Raw genomic sequence first — 15,760 nt, forward strand, 5'->3', positions numbered from 1 at the left:
CAGGCTTAGGAGCTCGCAGACCGCCCTCCACCCGCTTTCCCCACCTCGATGTATTGTGGGGTGCGGCGCCTTTTTCCCCCCTCTCTCTTTTGCTTCCTTTCCCCGCGCTTTGTGCGCGCGGGTTTAAGCAACCGTGATCTGTGAATAAACAAAGTCAGTAAACAACCGACAAAAACACTCTAGATCCGAATTCCAGGAGGGTAAACTTTCCATGCCACGTCACACCTCGGCAAATTTGCACAGATATTATATTGCCTCCCCCTCCTTTATTATTCTTTTTTTTTTTTTTTGCCCGGATCCCATTGTACTTAACTGAATTTTATAACGCTGATCGATATCTTGGTAAAATATTCATTTTTAAACTAGCGGGCAGTGAAATCTTTGCTTTGTGTGCTAAAGTCAACAGTCGCTCGGTCTGAGCTCAAATAAATGCGGGGATGCCTCGTCTGGGAGCAGTCGGCCGCCTCCCTCCGTGCTCTGGACCGTCCTCTGCCCGCCCGCCACAGGTAGGGAGCGCGCCCATTCCGGGCCCACTCGGCTCGCCTCTGCAGCGTCCCCCACTCCGGGCCGCGCCCTTCCCCTCCCCAGCCTGTTCTTTCTAGCGGCTCGGATGCCTTTAGCTGGGGTGGGATGAGGGTCAGAAGCTAAGTCGGTGAGGAGCCTGAGGTTTGGAGGTTTGCTTTCTGCGTGGGTGGGGGTTGGGTACGGGTTGATAGAATGAAAGGAGTGAAAGGATGAGCTGTCGAAGAATTACAAACTCAGACTGAGTCTGTGCTCTGTGCGTAGTTGGAGAAGGGTCCCAAGGCTGAAGATGTGGTTGCGGGAAGCCACGACATCCCCTGCAGCAACTTGGGCTTGATGATTCGACCCAAGCGCCCTATGTTTCCTGGGGAGGAAAAGCTTCTTTGGTCTAAGGGTCTGGGGTGAGAGTCAGCAGGAAACTCCTCGCGTAGGGCGGTAGCGGCCGGAGACGCAAGGCGCGGGCGTGGTGACTCCCGCCCACAGCACCCCGGTCCAGTTTCCCCCGCGCGGATCAGGCCGAAGCGGCTGTGGGGGTCGGTGTCACGCGGAAGCTGGGAGGAGCGGCGCCTATAAACGCGAGCACATGCCGGAGGCCACTGTGGTTGGGAAAACCTCCCTTTCCCACAATTGAGTGAATATTCGTTCACTCTCGCCCCCAGGAGCGGCTGGTGGGCTTTACGCACAGGCACGCGCGGTTACAGGCAGGTTCTGGGAGCTCCCGGGTTAAGGACTCAGTCACAGGAGGGAAGGACAGAGACAGTCGCCTGTTTTCCTGACAGCTGTCCTTCCACGGCTGGCCGCGTCAGAGGCGCAGTTTAGGGGACCCAGCTGAACCAAGGCCACCGCCCGCAGGGAGGCGCGGCATCCGAAAACTCAGTGGTTGCGCGGACTCGCGTTGAAATCGCAGGTCCCTCGGCTTTCCAGGACAAAGGACGAAAAGTGTCTTTCCCCAGGGACCTACCAGGTGTCCGCCTCTTCCCTCCCTCCAAAATCTGCATTCCCCGTGGGCTCTCCCCTACCCCCCTCCCCCAAACACCTGGGCATTCAGCGCTGTGAGAGGCCGGCGCCAGTTCGTTTTTTATTCTGGGTATTTCGCCTAGCAGTGAGACGCGCTCTGTGCCCGGCCCACCGAAATTGAACGCCACCCTCAACTGTGAAAGCTCTTCTTGTCCGCGTCAAGTCACCAGATTAGGAACGCAGTGAGCAGAAATCGGTTTCAGTGACTGGCAGGGTCAATGTTAATGGGGAACCTCCAGGTGTCGGGACCCCAGGTGCACCCTCCCCTCCTGCTCTGGCGCACCGAGCTTCTGCCCTTGCTCTCCGCGCCCGAGACCGGCCAGAGAGTGCGACCGCCGAGCTCCAAGTCCCGGCTCCGGGCCGCGTGGCTGGTTATGATCCCCGAACAAGATGGAACGCCTGCAGGACACTAGGCGAGGCTAATCGTTTTTAAATAATTAATGCCTTCCCGTTCCGCTGGTAACGCGCGGCCTCGAATCCGTCAATTACTTGTCATTAGACGAGTGTCGCCCCACGGCCTTTTCTTGAGCCTTTGATGGTACACGGCCACCTAGCCCAGCCCACTCTGCGGCCGAAATAAAAGGTGCTCGGCCTTTGAAAGCCGAGTGCGGAGCAGCCGCGGCTACGAGTTTTGTAAGAAGACCCTCGCTGAAGAGATGTAATCTTCCAAATGGCCAATTTAAATGCCTGATCATTATCGCCCCCCTTCTTTTGGCTTTATAAAGAGAAGCCGGTTCTTCAGCGCTTTGGGGCCTTTCAGTGTGAGCGGGGTGGGGGCTGGAGGCCTGGGAGAAGCGAAAGATAACGCTCCATAGTTTGTGGGGAGGCGTTTGCCCAGGGAGTAGCTTGAGGAACCGCTAGGGCCTGGGTTTCACAGGGGCAGTGCCTTTCTTCTAATCATCTGGGACCAGGACATATGCCCTGCGTGGGGTGGAGGGAGTTGCTGAGAGAAAGCAGCCAGTCCTTTCCCCAGGGACTCTTTGCCCTGCAAGAGAAGAGAGGAAAGGGAACTTCCTCCGAATCCCCCCCACCCACTCACCATATAAGTGTCTTACAGGGCTGCACACAGGGGTTGGCAAAATTCCCACAGACTTTCAAGCACCAACTGCTGACACACATTTAGGCACCCCCCCCCCCCCAACTCACACCCCTAGTGCCACCAGCCTCAGTTTTGCTGCCTCCCGTGGTGGCAAAGGGAAAGGGATTCAGTCCCCAAATGCGTTTTCTGGGTCCAGCCTCCTTCTGACCACAGCTGGTGGCACCCAGGCCAGCCTAGGGTGGCCAAGTGAAATTGAACTAACTACTCAGTCCCACCCCACCCCCAAGTTTGTAATTCGATGGTTTAATTACACCTCTTGCAGCTTCTTTCCCCATTGCCAAATGTTCATTTTACAATAAAAAAGGATCTAAGGTCTTGGAACTTTATCTGACAACTTTTGAGTGAAACAATGTGCTCTATGGTTAACCTTCTTTAAATGCAAAGACATCTCCCCACCTGGGTTCTACAGCAGACTTCGGACCTCAGATTTCTTGGAGCCTCCACCTGCCTGGGACTGGTTTTCCTCTAAGAGACAAAAAGAAGAGACAGGGATGGGAGGAATGGAGGAAAAAAAAATGAGCAAGGTGAAGGAACTATTTTAAAAATTGATGGAGAAAAATGAATGTATGCCTGGAGGCTGCCTGAAGTCCAGGGCTGCTGTTTATACCTTCAGCTCCAGATATACATCTTTTCTGGGGGCATGCCACACTGATTTGGATTAAAAAAAAAAACAAAAAAACAAACTTTTCTACGAGATGTACCAGATAAAGGCAGAATGTACAGGTACCTCTAGAGATGAGCAAATAAAAATAACATGGAATAGATGCGTGACCCCCAACAGAGCTCAATGGGATCTCCAGTGCCTGGTCAGCCTCTTCTCCCTTTGACAAACCCCCCTGGGAGCTCTCCACCCTCTAGCACCCCAGGGGTTGCCTCGGAGCGTAAATCCCAGGGCATCTTCTCTATTCTGCACACAGCCTTCCTGCCCACTCTCTCATCCCTTTCTCCTTTTCTTCTTTAAAACAATCATGTGTCTCACCCCCTCCCCCATTGTATTTGTTGATGACCTAACACGCTCACACCAAAAGCCACACACAGAAAACCAACAACGTGGGGTGGGAGGAGAGACCAATTATGACTGAGGCTAACAAGCGGGGAACACCCAAGTTGAGGCCGGCTGTCTCCTGGGAGACTGATGGAGGCTTATTTTACAAGCTGTAATTCCGTCCTGGTCCCTTTTGCCAGACTGGAGGTGATTCCAAATCTCCCCCTCCCCTTTAGCCCCTGCATCCTTGGGGTGTATTCTGGATCCTTTGTATAGCCTCAGGGGAAGAAACTGCCACCTTGTGCACAAGTCCCTGTCATGGACAGGTAGAGAGCAGGGGGTTGTTTTTCAGAGCAGAGTCCTCAAATTAAAGGCACCATCTCCTCCCTCAGCCTCACAGTACTGTGCTTATTATTATTTTTTTTACATGATTTTCTAGTCCTTGGAGCTCAGTGCTGATGGGGACTGGTCAGGTGTCCCTGTCACCCCCACCTCATCCAGAGGTTCACATTAAAAGGCATTGGTTTACTTACACTTTGCAGTTTCTCTCTCTGTTTCTCTCTCTCTCTCTCTCTCTCTCTCTCTCTCTCTCTCTCTCTCTCTCTCTCTCTCTCTCTCTCTCTCTCTCTCTCTCTCCCATCCCTCCCTCCCTCTCTCTCTTTCAAAAGCAGGGAGATATTTTACTGTTGGATAACACAAATGATAACTGAGACTGCTGAAAGAAGCAACAGAGATTAAGTTACATTAACTCATGCAAAACAAGAAGTCTCATATTTTGGCTCAGACAAGTGCCTAAGGTTTAAGCTTCTCTTGAAGCTCATTGGAGGTAGCAATGTTCCCAGTGATGGTAGAATACGATGCCAGCACTATCATTTGTATTTGACCTAAACATCATCAAATTAATGGGGGGAGGTAGATTTCAGGATCACACACATGTGGGAAAATACTTGTGTATGATACATATTAGAACTTTGTAATGACTGTTGTTTGCTGGTTTTAGTTCTATTTGCTGTGATGGTTCCACTTCCATTGGCTTAAATAGTTGAGGACTAGATTTTCTTCACAGTCAAAATCAGCTTTTCCATTGTCTCATTTATTTGGAAAGAATAAAACACAAGTTCAAGATTCAGCATGCATATTTTGAGGCCAAGGTTGGAAAGGACCCATGCAAATCCAAACAGGATTGCACATGTGTGAATTTTGACTTGCTATTTCATTAAAAATAAGGCCCAAACTCATTATTCCTTGTCCTTTAACCAGGCAGACATAATTATGTAATGGTTTTCTTGGAAAATTTTTGCTCGCTTAAAGAACAGCATAACATTCTCCACTTGAAGATATGAATGTTAAAAGGGCATGAGTTGAAGACATAAAGATGATCTTGTGAAATGATTGGGGAAGAAGTCTTGGGAGGAGCAAAAGTGCAAGGGGGTGGTGAGCTGTAGAGGTGAGGCGGATGATGATGATTTCATGACATTTTCCAAGAAGGAGCAGGGTGAAGTGTCAGCCAGGGCAGGACCCAGGTCAGAGAGTGCTCTGTATGGAGGGCAGAAGCATCTTTGGCAAAGAAATCAGGCTGTCAGTATGTGCAAGCTCTAGGATAAAATATACAAATTTTGGCTCACATTACTTTTGAAAATGAGTCTGAGAAATAGAAATAAAAATAAGGAAGACAAATTTCACTATATATTTTCCATTTGGGGCTGCAATTCTCAGCTATACTATACACATTAAACTGAGCTGTTCATGCAGAGAAAGTAACTTCAAGGACTATATGCCTTGCTGAATCAGAACATTCACCTTCTCCTCAGAAAAGTGAATCTTCTTGGCAAAACTTTTGCCCTTCAGTTCTATCATCTTAGTGTTTCTCATCTTTGTCTCCTGTTCCCCTCCAACCCCATTCCTCCATCTCTTTTCTTTGATTGGGGTTCTCCTATGCCAGGTACCATGCAACGGGGCTGATGATTATCTGGTTTAAGCCTCACTAACCCCCCCTGGCAGATATTAGAATTTATGGGCGATGAGCCTGTGGCTGAGGGAAGTTAGAATTCTCCAAACTGCAGAACTCAGTATGGAACGCAAGCCTGTCGATACCGTGTTCTTTCAGTTTCTGCTGGTTCCCCATGACTCTGGGGCACAGAGTTGTCTGATTCCAAAGCACTAAGAAGCCTCTCTTCCCCAGAACCATTGAGTCTGGCGGTGAACTGCTACTAGTGGATAAGGAGGCCTGGAATATCAAGAGAAGGCTGGGAAGATGCAAGAAGTTCTTTGGGAGAGTGAGACCCCAGCGCTCCTTGGAAGGCTGGTGGAGACCTTACCGGCTTTCCTAGAAAGTGGAATCAGGCTGCATTCTTAATCTCTTTTTGAGATAATCCAGTCAGAATCTCATGTGACAATGGGTCCTCAAAGCCAGGCAGGGGTTCAGGTAGGTCTGAACCTTCTCCTCATAGAAGCTTCCAGGGCCACCTGGCAAATGCTGGAAGGGAAGAGACAGAGGGAGACATGGCATCTAAATGACTCTTGCATTGTGATGAGAAAAGAAAATGCCAGAAGAGAAAACAGTGTCAAGGGCAGAGGCAATGCCTTGACACCTGGGCTTAAAACAATCCATATAGCCAAATTATTTCATGAGAGAGAGCCTATTGGCCTTATTCCTTGCCAAGGGACTTAGGGAGCAGAACCCACAAATATCATGAGAGACTCTTGGTCTGATCTACCTCCCCCACCCCAGGTCCACACCTGGGGATGAGACAAGCAGGTGACAGGGCCACTGGGATGCGCACACCTCCCACCAGCTGGGCTCCACCCCCACGCCCATTGCAGGAACAGCAAAGCCCCAACCCCCACAGCAAGCCGACCCCCCCTCCCCCCCCCCCCCCCCGACACACCTTCTGCTGAGATTTGCCTGTCAACAGAACTCTGACTGAGGCGGACTGGTCCAAATTCATTGTGGACCGAAGGGTGCAGCCCCCATTCCAGGACCTGATGATAGGAAGAAGAGAGCTCCTACCCCATCCCCGACAGGCTGAATGGGGCACGCAAAGAGACAATGACTGAGCATTTGCTTGAGCCAGGCCTGGGGATACTGCCCTTTTACCACGCCCCCCACCCCCACCCCAAGCAACGAAATCCAGGCCTGTCCCTGAGTCTCTTTTCTTTTCCCCATATTGAATGATGGTGTCCATGGACATGGTATCTTCTACCTTTGGATGTTTCAAGTGACAATTTGATCTTAAGACCAGCTCCACACACAGTGGTGTCCAGTATTGAGAATGACCCCCACCCCTCACAGAGGTCTGAAAGGCCTTCTATATTAGATGGTACTCCCCACTCCTTACTGAATAATAGAGATAAGGCATGGAGACTGGACAGTGGTACCCCAATACAGGTTGTGTCCTGGGATTTCTATGACTGTGAGGGAAGGGGTGGGTTGGCCATAAACCAAGTCGTTTATAGGGGTTGGTGGGGGTGGGGGCTCTATAAGTTATACTTTGTTCTCTCTCCATTTCAATGACACCCCCTCCTATAGCAATTTGCCAATTAAAGACCAATCACTCTTAATTTCTTTGCTTTAAAAGGACATCTCGATTCACCCAGGCAGACAATTAAATCCCCCTCGTGCCTCTCCCTCCTTTGAGCTCAAGAACAAGATGCTTCCCTATCTCTCCCAGCATCGAGCAGGCGGAAGGAGTTGATCTCAGGTGCTAACCTGCAGTTATCAGAATGCCAGACTCATTTAAGGAGCTCAACTTGAGAACCTAAGGCGATCCCCTCATTGATTGTGGAAAGCGCTGTTTAGATTTTGCCTTTGCTCAGTAAACAACTAAAAGTAACTGCGCTTATTTCTCCCTTCCATTCAGCGGAATTCTCTCCCTCCCTCCCTCCTTTTCTCCCTCTCTTCAGCTCTGAGCTCCTATTAATCATGAAGGGACTGTCAGACCACAATCCTTCATAATACCCTCAGCCCTGCTCCCCTCCACCCCCACCCCACCTTCAGCAGCTGGGGCTTTGGGGGTGCTACATCTTTCTCCAAAGACTCATTTATTTCCCAACAGGCATAGTCTTCCAAGTGCCTAAGTCTGTAGGGAGGGCTCCTGAGAAAGGGGCATCCCTTTGTAACCCCTACCCTGCTGCAGCTCAAAGTCCCCACCTGACAATATAAAAAAACTTGCTCAGGACTTCTCTGGGCTTTTCCTCTTTTGTACCCTTCCCCCACACAGCCCCTTGCCCCGAGTTTGATAAGCCTGTTTGCAGCTCAGATACAGCTGAACAAAGTTGGGGGGTGGGGACTGGATTTGCTGTTTGCAGTGCAGGAGGACTGCTTCTGGGTAGAGAGCTCTTTTTTTGGGGGGGGGGGGGGGAGTAAAGCAAATTAAAACGGCACTGTTACTCTCTGAGGATCAAACTTTTAAGGTCCTTAACAAGATCCCCATTTACTCCTCAATTACTAATAGGAAAAGAGAGAAAGATGCTTCCCGTTGTCAATATTTTATAATTCTCTGAATAGACCGCTTGTTAATAATTAGGCCCCTTTCCTTTACTTCTATCCCTGGGAATATGATTGTAAGGAGGCAAATGTGTGGAAGATGCATGCTCTGCCATCTATTTGTGTAAAATGAAATAGAAGGACATAATTTCCAGTTATTTACAACAATTTAAAATTAGAGTACTAACCCTAAACAATGGTAATTTAAATTAAATTCAATAATTAACAACAACAACAAGGATAAATTATAAAGAACAGTTTTCCTCAGGGCATTTGACACAGGTCAACCTGCAATGAGTGTGTTTTTAAAATTATGTAACTTTGCCTTTCAAAGTCGGTACTATTTCAACTGGAATTCCTTTTTTGTTTGCCTAAACGCCATTCACATGATAAAGGATATTTTTCAAGTTAGATCACCTCAACTAAAAATACAGTTCACTATTATCAGCTGGGCTAAAAAAAAAAAAAAGCTTTTTAAAAAGTTTCACAAATCTAATTCCTGGATCTAGCCTTACCAAGATACCAAAATCCTAATATCTTTTAGTTTTGGGAAATCACTAATCTTTTCCATCAGAACTCCAATTAAAAAAGATCAACATAACAAACAAAAAACGGTAAATTGTTAGCAAGACTTGAGATAGAACTATCTTTCAGAGTATCCAGTGTGCCATGTTTGCAGACAGCAAGGAAATAAATATTTTTTTAAATGAGGGTAGCTCTGGAGATTATAAAATTATTTTATTACATAAGGTACTCCTGGGCCAACCAATGAAGTGTTTGCCACTGCTTTGCTCCTTTCCAGTTCTACAACAGTTTTTCAGACGGATAGAAAATGCATGGGAGGGAGGGTGTTTGGTATGTATGTATTATGTACGGGTTTATCTGCGTATTTGATGAAGCTGAACTATTTCTTTATATAATGTGTAGTCCGTCGTGTGTCTTGAGGAAATGAAAGAATAATAGCTTCCCATTCGTTCATATTGGAGTTTCCACTGTGGCTGTGAGCAGCAAGTTCACAGCAGCCTCTTTCACTGCCATTAGCCAGGCTGTTTTGTTAAATAACTGTATTGATATGACTGAAGTTAATTATCCAATTTCACTCCCTATTTTCCTCTAAATTCTAGGTTTGATAAGATAACTCAATGGTGCTGATTATAACTCTCCTTACAAAGATGATTTCTTTATATCTCTCCATCATTGTCTTTTTGGCTGCGAATTTTATATTTAGAACATTTCTGGGTTGGGTATGAAATGATCATTTTTGTATTGTTTAAAACTGTTATTATTTAAAACGGCGAGAAAGGGAGGAAATTCAACTTCATCTGGAGGGAAAAAAGTATTAATAAAACAATAGAAAATATTCTGGGTTATACAGAATTGATTAAAGGTCGAATCGGAGTTTGTTTCCCTTTACGTCCTCCCTTTTATCAATGTTTTCGTAGGTCTCCCCCACAACCTGCCCCCACCTGGGCTAGTTCTGTAGTTTAGATCTTTTTAAATAGTTCGCCATCTCTGGACCCCAGGCAAAGCCGCGCTAAGTTTTGGGGAAAAAAAAATGCAGGAGAAACCTTGCAGATGTTCCTGGAGCTCGAGGTGTCACCTCCTAGGGCACTCTGAGACCAGCAACATTCCGTTTAGTCCAAGGGGCGAATAACAAGACCTAACAGTATTTACATGTGTATTCAGCCATGAAATTGAATATTATCAAAGTTGAAAAATGCAAATCAAATTAAAACCAGCGAAAATTGTCTTTGGAATTACTACGGCATGGAGCCCCCAAGTGTTTGCTTAAATCGAAGCACTTAGAAAATGAAAAACATCTAAACTGCTCCCCCCTCACTGCTCGCTCCACCTCCATTCCCCCCAGTGTGGAAGTTGCACTTTCATTCTAATAAAATGTATCGAGGTTTCAGCCTGTCATTTTCATTTTTCTTAAATATTAAATGCTTCCTTTTACCATTATTCTAAAGTCTGGCCTGTCCCAGAAATAGAGCGTCCCCCCTCCCCGCCCCCGACCCTTTCGCTCGTGCGGAAATGAGCCTCAAGTCGCTTGCCGGTGGAGTCGCTTTCGCTCCCAGCGGGTTAACCGGGAAAGGTTTGCGGAGAGCACCGCGGAATCCACCCAAGCGGCCCGTACGGTCCCGGCTCCCGGTTCGGGCGGAGAGCTGATGCTGCGCGTCCCGCGCGTGGCCGAGAGAGTGCGGGTCTCAGTGTGTGCGGGCGGCGGGCAGGGCCCTGCCTCGTCCTCCCGGATCCGGATGCCCAGCCTGGACGAGTGCAGGCTGCCCAGATGCGCCCCACTGGGACGCGGGCGGGGAACGGACTTTTCCTCGCCCCCTCTCGACACTCACTTCCCTACCAAGCTCTTGGTGGGGGAGACCGAAAGGGGAAAGCAGATAACTATTATTTGGGGGAAGGAGATCTAAAGACGTCACAGGCCGAGGGGTGGTCATTCTTGGCGTTCTCCCGAGCACTAGGGCGCAGAGAGCCGACCCCGCCGTCCGAGGCTGCCACCCCAGGACTGCGCGCGCGCTGCAGACTTCATTCCGTTCTCATTTTCCTTCCCGTCTCGCAGAAATCAAGGGGGGCTCCTGCAGGTGCCAGGGCTCGCCGGCTCCGGGAGAGCCGAAGAAGGCCTGAGAGGGGGCGCGCAGACGGGGATAAGACTACCGGATGCGGCGATCGCGCGCGGCCGTCGGCACGGAAGGGACCTCCCGGGAACAGGCCCCGGCCCCTCCAGGGAGCCCCGCCCGCCAGGCTTAACGGGGACTGTGGGTCACCCCGTGGCTGGAACGCTCTGGCTCGGCCTGGAAGAAACTTCCAACACCCTTGGTGACCTGTGGGAATGCTCCTCTCGCCGCTCAGCCTGCCTTCCTCGCCTTCTAACGCCGTGCACTCAGCACACCCTCGCGGCCCTGACGGCGCGGCGGGAGTGGAGAAGGGCGCACTGGCGTTTCTTCCTCTGGGGAGGGAGGAGGTTTGGTGGTCACCGTGTCATCCCTTCCTCCCTCCTACCCTGCTCCTCGGCCCTTCTAGATTTGAAAGCCAGCCCCTGTTCCAGAAGCACAAGTAACTGCCGTCCGGCCAACACCGAAAGCGGAGTGGGCAGCGACGAGTAGCGGAAGTAATTTTTTATTTGAAACCTACTCCTCTATTTCTTTTCCAGGAACCCCTGGATCAAGACCAGCTCAACTGCGGCTGAGAAAAACAGACCCATTGCCCCCAGAGTTTGTAATCTGCCCGCCTGCCTGGCAGATACTATAAGTCTCCGTCGAGTTTTGGGAATTCAGGACCCTTTTTCCTAAGAGAGTTGTGGGGAACATATTCATGTTGGTTGTTTTCCAACCCGAGCAAAGGAAACAGCAGCCAATTAAAGTGAAATATTTTTATTTGCCTCCCGCAGTTGTCAGCGATTTGTCCCTGGGGAGCCACAATTTTCCCAAGCCTGTTAACTGGTGACAATGAGTGAGTGTCTCGTGTAATTTAATTTTCCTGACACACTAAATAGAGCTACATTGTAACCCTTAGGTCTGTTCCTGCTGATAGGATCGCCTTGTTTTTCCATTTGCACCATAAAGACCCCCAAAAGGAACACTGTATTGTGACCTCTACTGTTGAATTATTCAAGAACTTAATGACATTTTCCATTTTAAAAAGGGAACTAATTGCCATTGATGCAAAGCATGCAACTTTCTTGGTACCAAGTACGAGAATGTAGCTGTCTGTAGTGAACACAGGAGCTCTAGAAAGCAGGTACAAATAGTGGACAATGTAAAGGATAACTGAGTTGAAAGCGAACATTGAATCAAGCCCATCCTTTATTTATGCCCCAAGCTTTGTCATGTAGCTCTACCTGACTTGAAACCTGTATAAAATTTCAGATCAACTCAGGCCTGTTGTTTGGACACGACTGGAGTTTTTAGTTAGAACAGGAACCTTTAAAATTTTGAAATCAGAGTACCTCTTTATCAATGTGAAATTATTTTGTGTGATGTCATGCAAAATATCTAATAATCTGCCCCCTCTTTTCAAATGTTTTTGGCTTTTGTTAATTTAATTACTCCCTTATTCGATAAGAAAAAGAGAGCCACCACTATATGAATTTGCACCTTAGTATTTGCTGTTCAAATCAGTCTTGAGTTCCCAGGAAAGCTGGAATGTATTGACATTCTTCACCACCAGAATTCTCACTCTTCAAATTACTTGAAAACGGATGCTTATCTTTTTTCAAGGTGCAAAAAGACTCCCAGTGTATTTTCTACCATTCTTCAGCTCTTTCTCCAGCCCCTAGAAGAACGGGAGAGGAAAGAGAATGGGCTTCTACCAATGTTTGTTGGCTTCAGAAATTCACAGATCGGTTTATAAAGAGGTTTTGATGCTTTCCTAATTTATCTAAGTCCACAGCCAATTTTAACTATTTTTAAAGTGTGAGTGGACTTAAGAAGTTGGGGAGCAAAACATTTTGCTGTGCTGGCCATGGATACTTATTTTGAACTTTTAAATGATACTTGAGACATTTTAGCAGAGAATGGAGAGTTCTTTTTTAAATGACATTCACCATAAACACCCCCTGGCTTAATTGATGAACTAAAGCTCCTTTCTGTATTATTCTTTGAAAATCTCTTCTCTATATTAGGATATGTAACCCCATTTCTACCTTGTGGAATTTCTGGGAAAGAAAAAAAAACATATAAGCATCAAAATCAATGTTAACGAATCCCACATTAATCAACGTATTTGCCCCAATTGCTGGAGTAACCAGGAGTAACGGGCAAAAAAGAATGCCCGACCCTCCGACTGCAGAAACTTATTAAATGTGATTTTAAAGGAGATCGCCAGAAAAACCATATTAACTGCTTTCATATTTCTTCAAAAGGAAACCAGTTGACATTATGTGAATATAACATGGTGGAAGAAATTGAATAAGGACACAGAGTTCCTTTTGCTAAGCAATAAGAGCTCACTTAAGAAATATATCTGAAAATATTCTCAAGGAAAGAAAAATTGGTACATGTGTAGAATGAGTTCCCACCCAAGTTCTTGCAGATTTTCTGTGATAAAAATAATGCCTTATGGACTACATGTGAAATTTAGCTTTCGAGATTTTTCGCTTAGTTCTTCACATTTAAAACAGCTTTGATGCAGACTATAAGAGAAGAAATTGTGTGTCTCTTGCAGTGTGTATGCTCTCTCGGAGTAATTCAGTTAAAAATATCTCGTATTATAATTCAATAATTTTTCTGCAGTGACACAACGCGCTCAAGATGCAAACTTCATTAACTTTTGGAACTGACACTATGAGCAAATTATAGTTATTTTTCTTTTCAGTTTAAAAAACAATAGTTTTGATCTAGGACCATTGGCAGGACATTTTAAGTAGTGCGGGAAGCTTTGTGCCACCTTTGGGGCACAGCAAAGCCTCCCTCCTGGCCAGATCACAGTATCTTACCCCCTCCTGGACGGATTTCCGTGTTACCACTTCACAGAGCCAGGAGGAGGGGCTTTACCTCCAGGGAGCGCAGAGTGAATGGTTCTCCAGGGCTGTGCAAGAGATTCTGTTTTAGGGCCAGCTCCCATCACCCAACCCACTAAAATAAAAAAAATAAAAGATAACCTTTGCAAAGGATTTCTGCTTGACCTTTATAAAGTGCTAAACAAAGTACCTCTCAGCACAGGGTAGGGATGGTATTTAGTTCCTCATCTGTGAAATGGGTTCTCTAGTTCCCCACTGAGCCCAGAGTGAAGGACTTGCCAGGGCTTTCTTGCTTTAGGACCCACGTGTCTCCAATTTGTTTGTGTCTCTGGATGTTGGTGGGGACTAAGAACACTCCTTACTTTGGTTATTTGTAAAAATGCTCTGCACACATTGGAAAAGAAACAATGCAGCAATTCTTGGGAAGAAAATAATTTTCGCTTAGGATACTAGGGAGATTTATTATCAGATCAATCCGTATTTATTCATATATAATTTCATATATATAAATTCATATATAATTTCTCAGGACCAGTTTTCCAGGTCCTGATAGGTGTTCATCAAGCCCACTATGCAGGCAGCCTGGGGGTCTTTGTTCATTATTTCACTCCAAGCCAAGTGGATCGATATTTGCAAGTGTCCGATCTCATTTTTAAATTAAAAAAAACCCTTTGTCTTTCTCTTCAAAGATTTTACGTGCTGCCATATGCTTTTTTAAAATACCAGAACAAGCAAATGTTGATGACAACTGTGTGGTTTTTTTTATACTTAACTGAATGAATGTGTGTGTGTATAGATACAGCATACAGTTATTAGATTTCTGACTGTCCATTTTTCTTCCCCTAAGAAATGACATCAAGAGGGCTTGACTGTGATGTTGTTACTAAAAATATTTGTAAGGCATTGTTTCTCCTGTTGAGTGCATATTTATTTATTTGATAAATGTGTACTGCAGTCCAACTCTGTGTCAGGGTTATTCTTATTTCGGGAGCTTTGTCCCAGCCGAAGAAAATGTTGTGATGTCACTCAGCAATAAGATTTTCCAGCACAAGCAATTTGGGCTATGGAAGTAGGCGCATTCTGTTCTGGTATATTCTCTTTCCTCAGGTGCCAGGGGGTATAAAACCCCTAAAGGAGTTTCTTTATAGTGGGTGAAGCTCATGTGTTTTTGTACTAGTTCTTAAGGGTGCTGACCAACAGTTTGAGTCATAGAGAAATTAAACTGTACGTAAAATATACTTTGAGTTTTCTGGTGCTGAGTGCTTTTTAGACATAGAAAGCATTATTTAGGGGATGAGAGTATAGGGATTTCTCAATGTGTGTCATCAGGGTCCGTTTCCCTTTCCAAACAAAATTCTAATGACTTAAGTGCATTCTGTGTTTTCTACAGATTTGCCTATTCACAGCCACTGGAACCTAAATGGATGGGATGAAGGAAGGAAGTTTTGTTTTGTTTTGTTTTAAGAGCCCCATGTGACAGAAAGCACATGAGATACCCTCTGGACTGAACTTTCACCATCACAGGACTTTTCCCAAAAGGTGACAACCCTTCTGTCAGGCTGCTTCTGGATGCTTTCCTCTGATTTGTAAAATGAAGAATGACCCTGAAAGCAGACTTTTAATAGAGAGGTGATGTCTAAGTCCAGAAGGATATTGTGCATGAATATGGATCTCTCAGGGTAAGGAAAATTGAGGAAAAATAAAATAAGAGAGTTGCAGACTTGTACCCAGCTAACAAACCAGCAATCGCCAACGTCTGTTGACTCGTAGCTACTCAGACATGAAAGTGTTGGTTTGTCCTGCAGCCAAATTGCAGTTATGACAATCAAATTGCCCAAGGAGAAATTCATCCTCCCCCGAATTTACCAAAGCTTAGGATGAATAAATAAAATGATGAGTGATTACTTTTTAGGAATCCCTGGATAAAGACAGAGCATGTCATTAAAACAATGCTTTGTAATGACCAAAAGTAGCTCATGAACTCTGAGTGATTGTTTGGGGGTGAAAAATGGCCCATTACCTGCTGGGCCTTTCTAGGCAGGGAAATGAACATAGGTGAGGAGGGATAAGAGTGAAACAGGTCCTGCGAGTCTACCCTGGGGGTGCAGAGAGGGGCGCACGAGGCCCCAACGAGTCCTGAACCCATACCCAGGGTCACCCCATGCCATATCCCACAGA

General features: G+C 46.5%; 1 protein-coding gene across 9 annotated transcripts in view; it reads left to right on the top strand.

The window, feature by feature from the left end:
* Window positions 1–15,760, top strand: part of FOXA2 (forkhead box A2) — a 46,448-nt gene that overhangs the window by 6,199 nt on the left and 24,489 nt on the right. For 5 of the 9 annotated variants that reach the window (XR_013157010.1, XR_013157012.1, XR_013157013.1 and 2 more), the window contains exon 1: window positions 9,490–15,261. The gene's annotated coding sequence lies outside the window, so the exon portion shown is untranslated. Of the gene's footprint in view, window positions 1–313; window positions 507–9,489; window positions 15,262–15,760 lie in introns of those variants that run through there. The other 4 variants (XR_013157011.1, XR_013157006.1, XR_013157008.1 and 1 more) reach the window with 4 other exon arrangements.

This window comes from Tamandua tetradactyla, chromosome 1 (assembly GCF_023851605.1).
Source record: "Tamandua tetradactyla isolate mTamTet1 chromosome 1, mTamTet1.pri, whole genome shotgun sequence".
In the NCBI taxonomy this organism is placed as follows: Eukaryota; Metazoa; Chordata; class Mammalia; order Pilosa; family Myrmecophagidae; genus Tamandua; species Tamandua tetradactyla.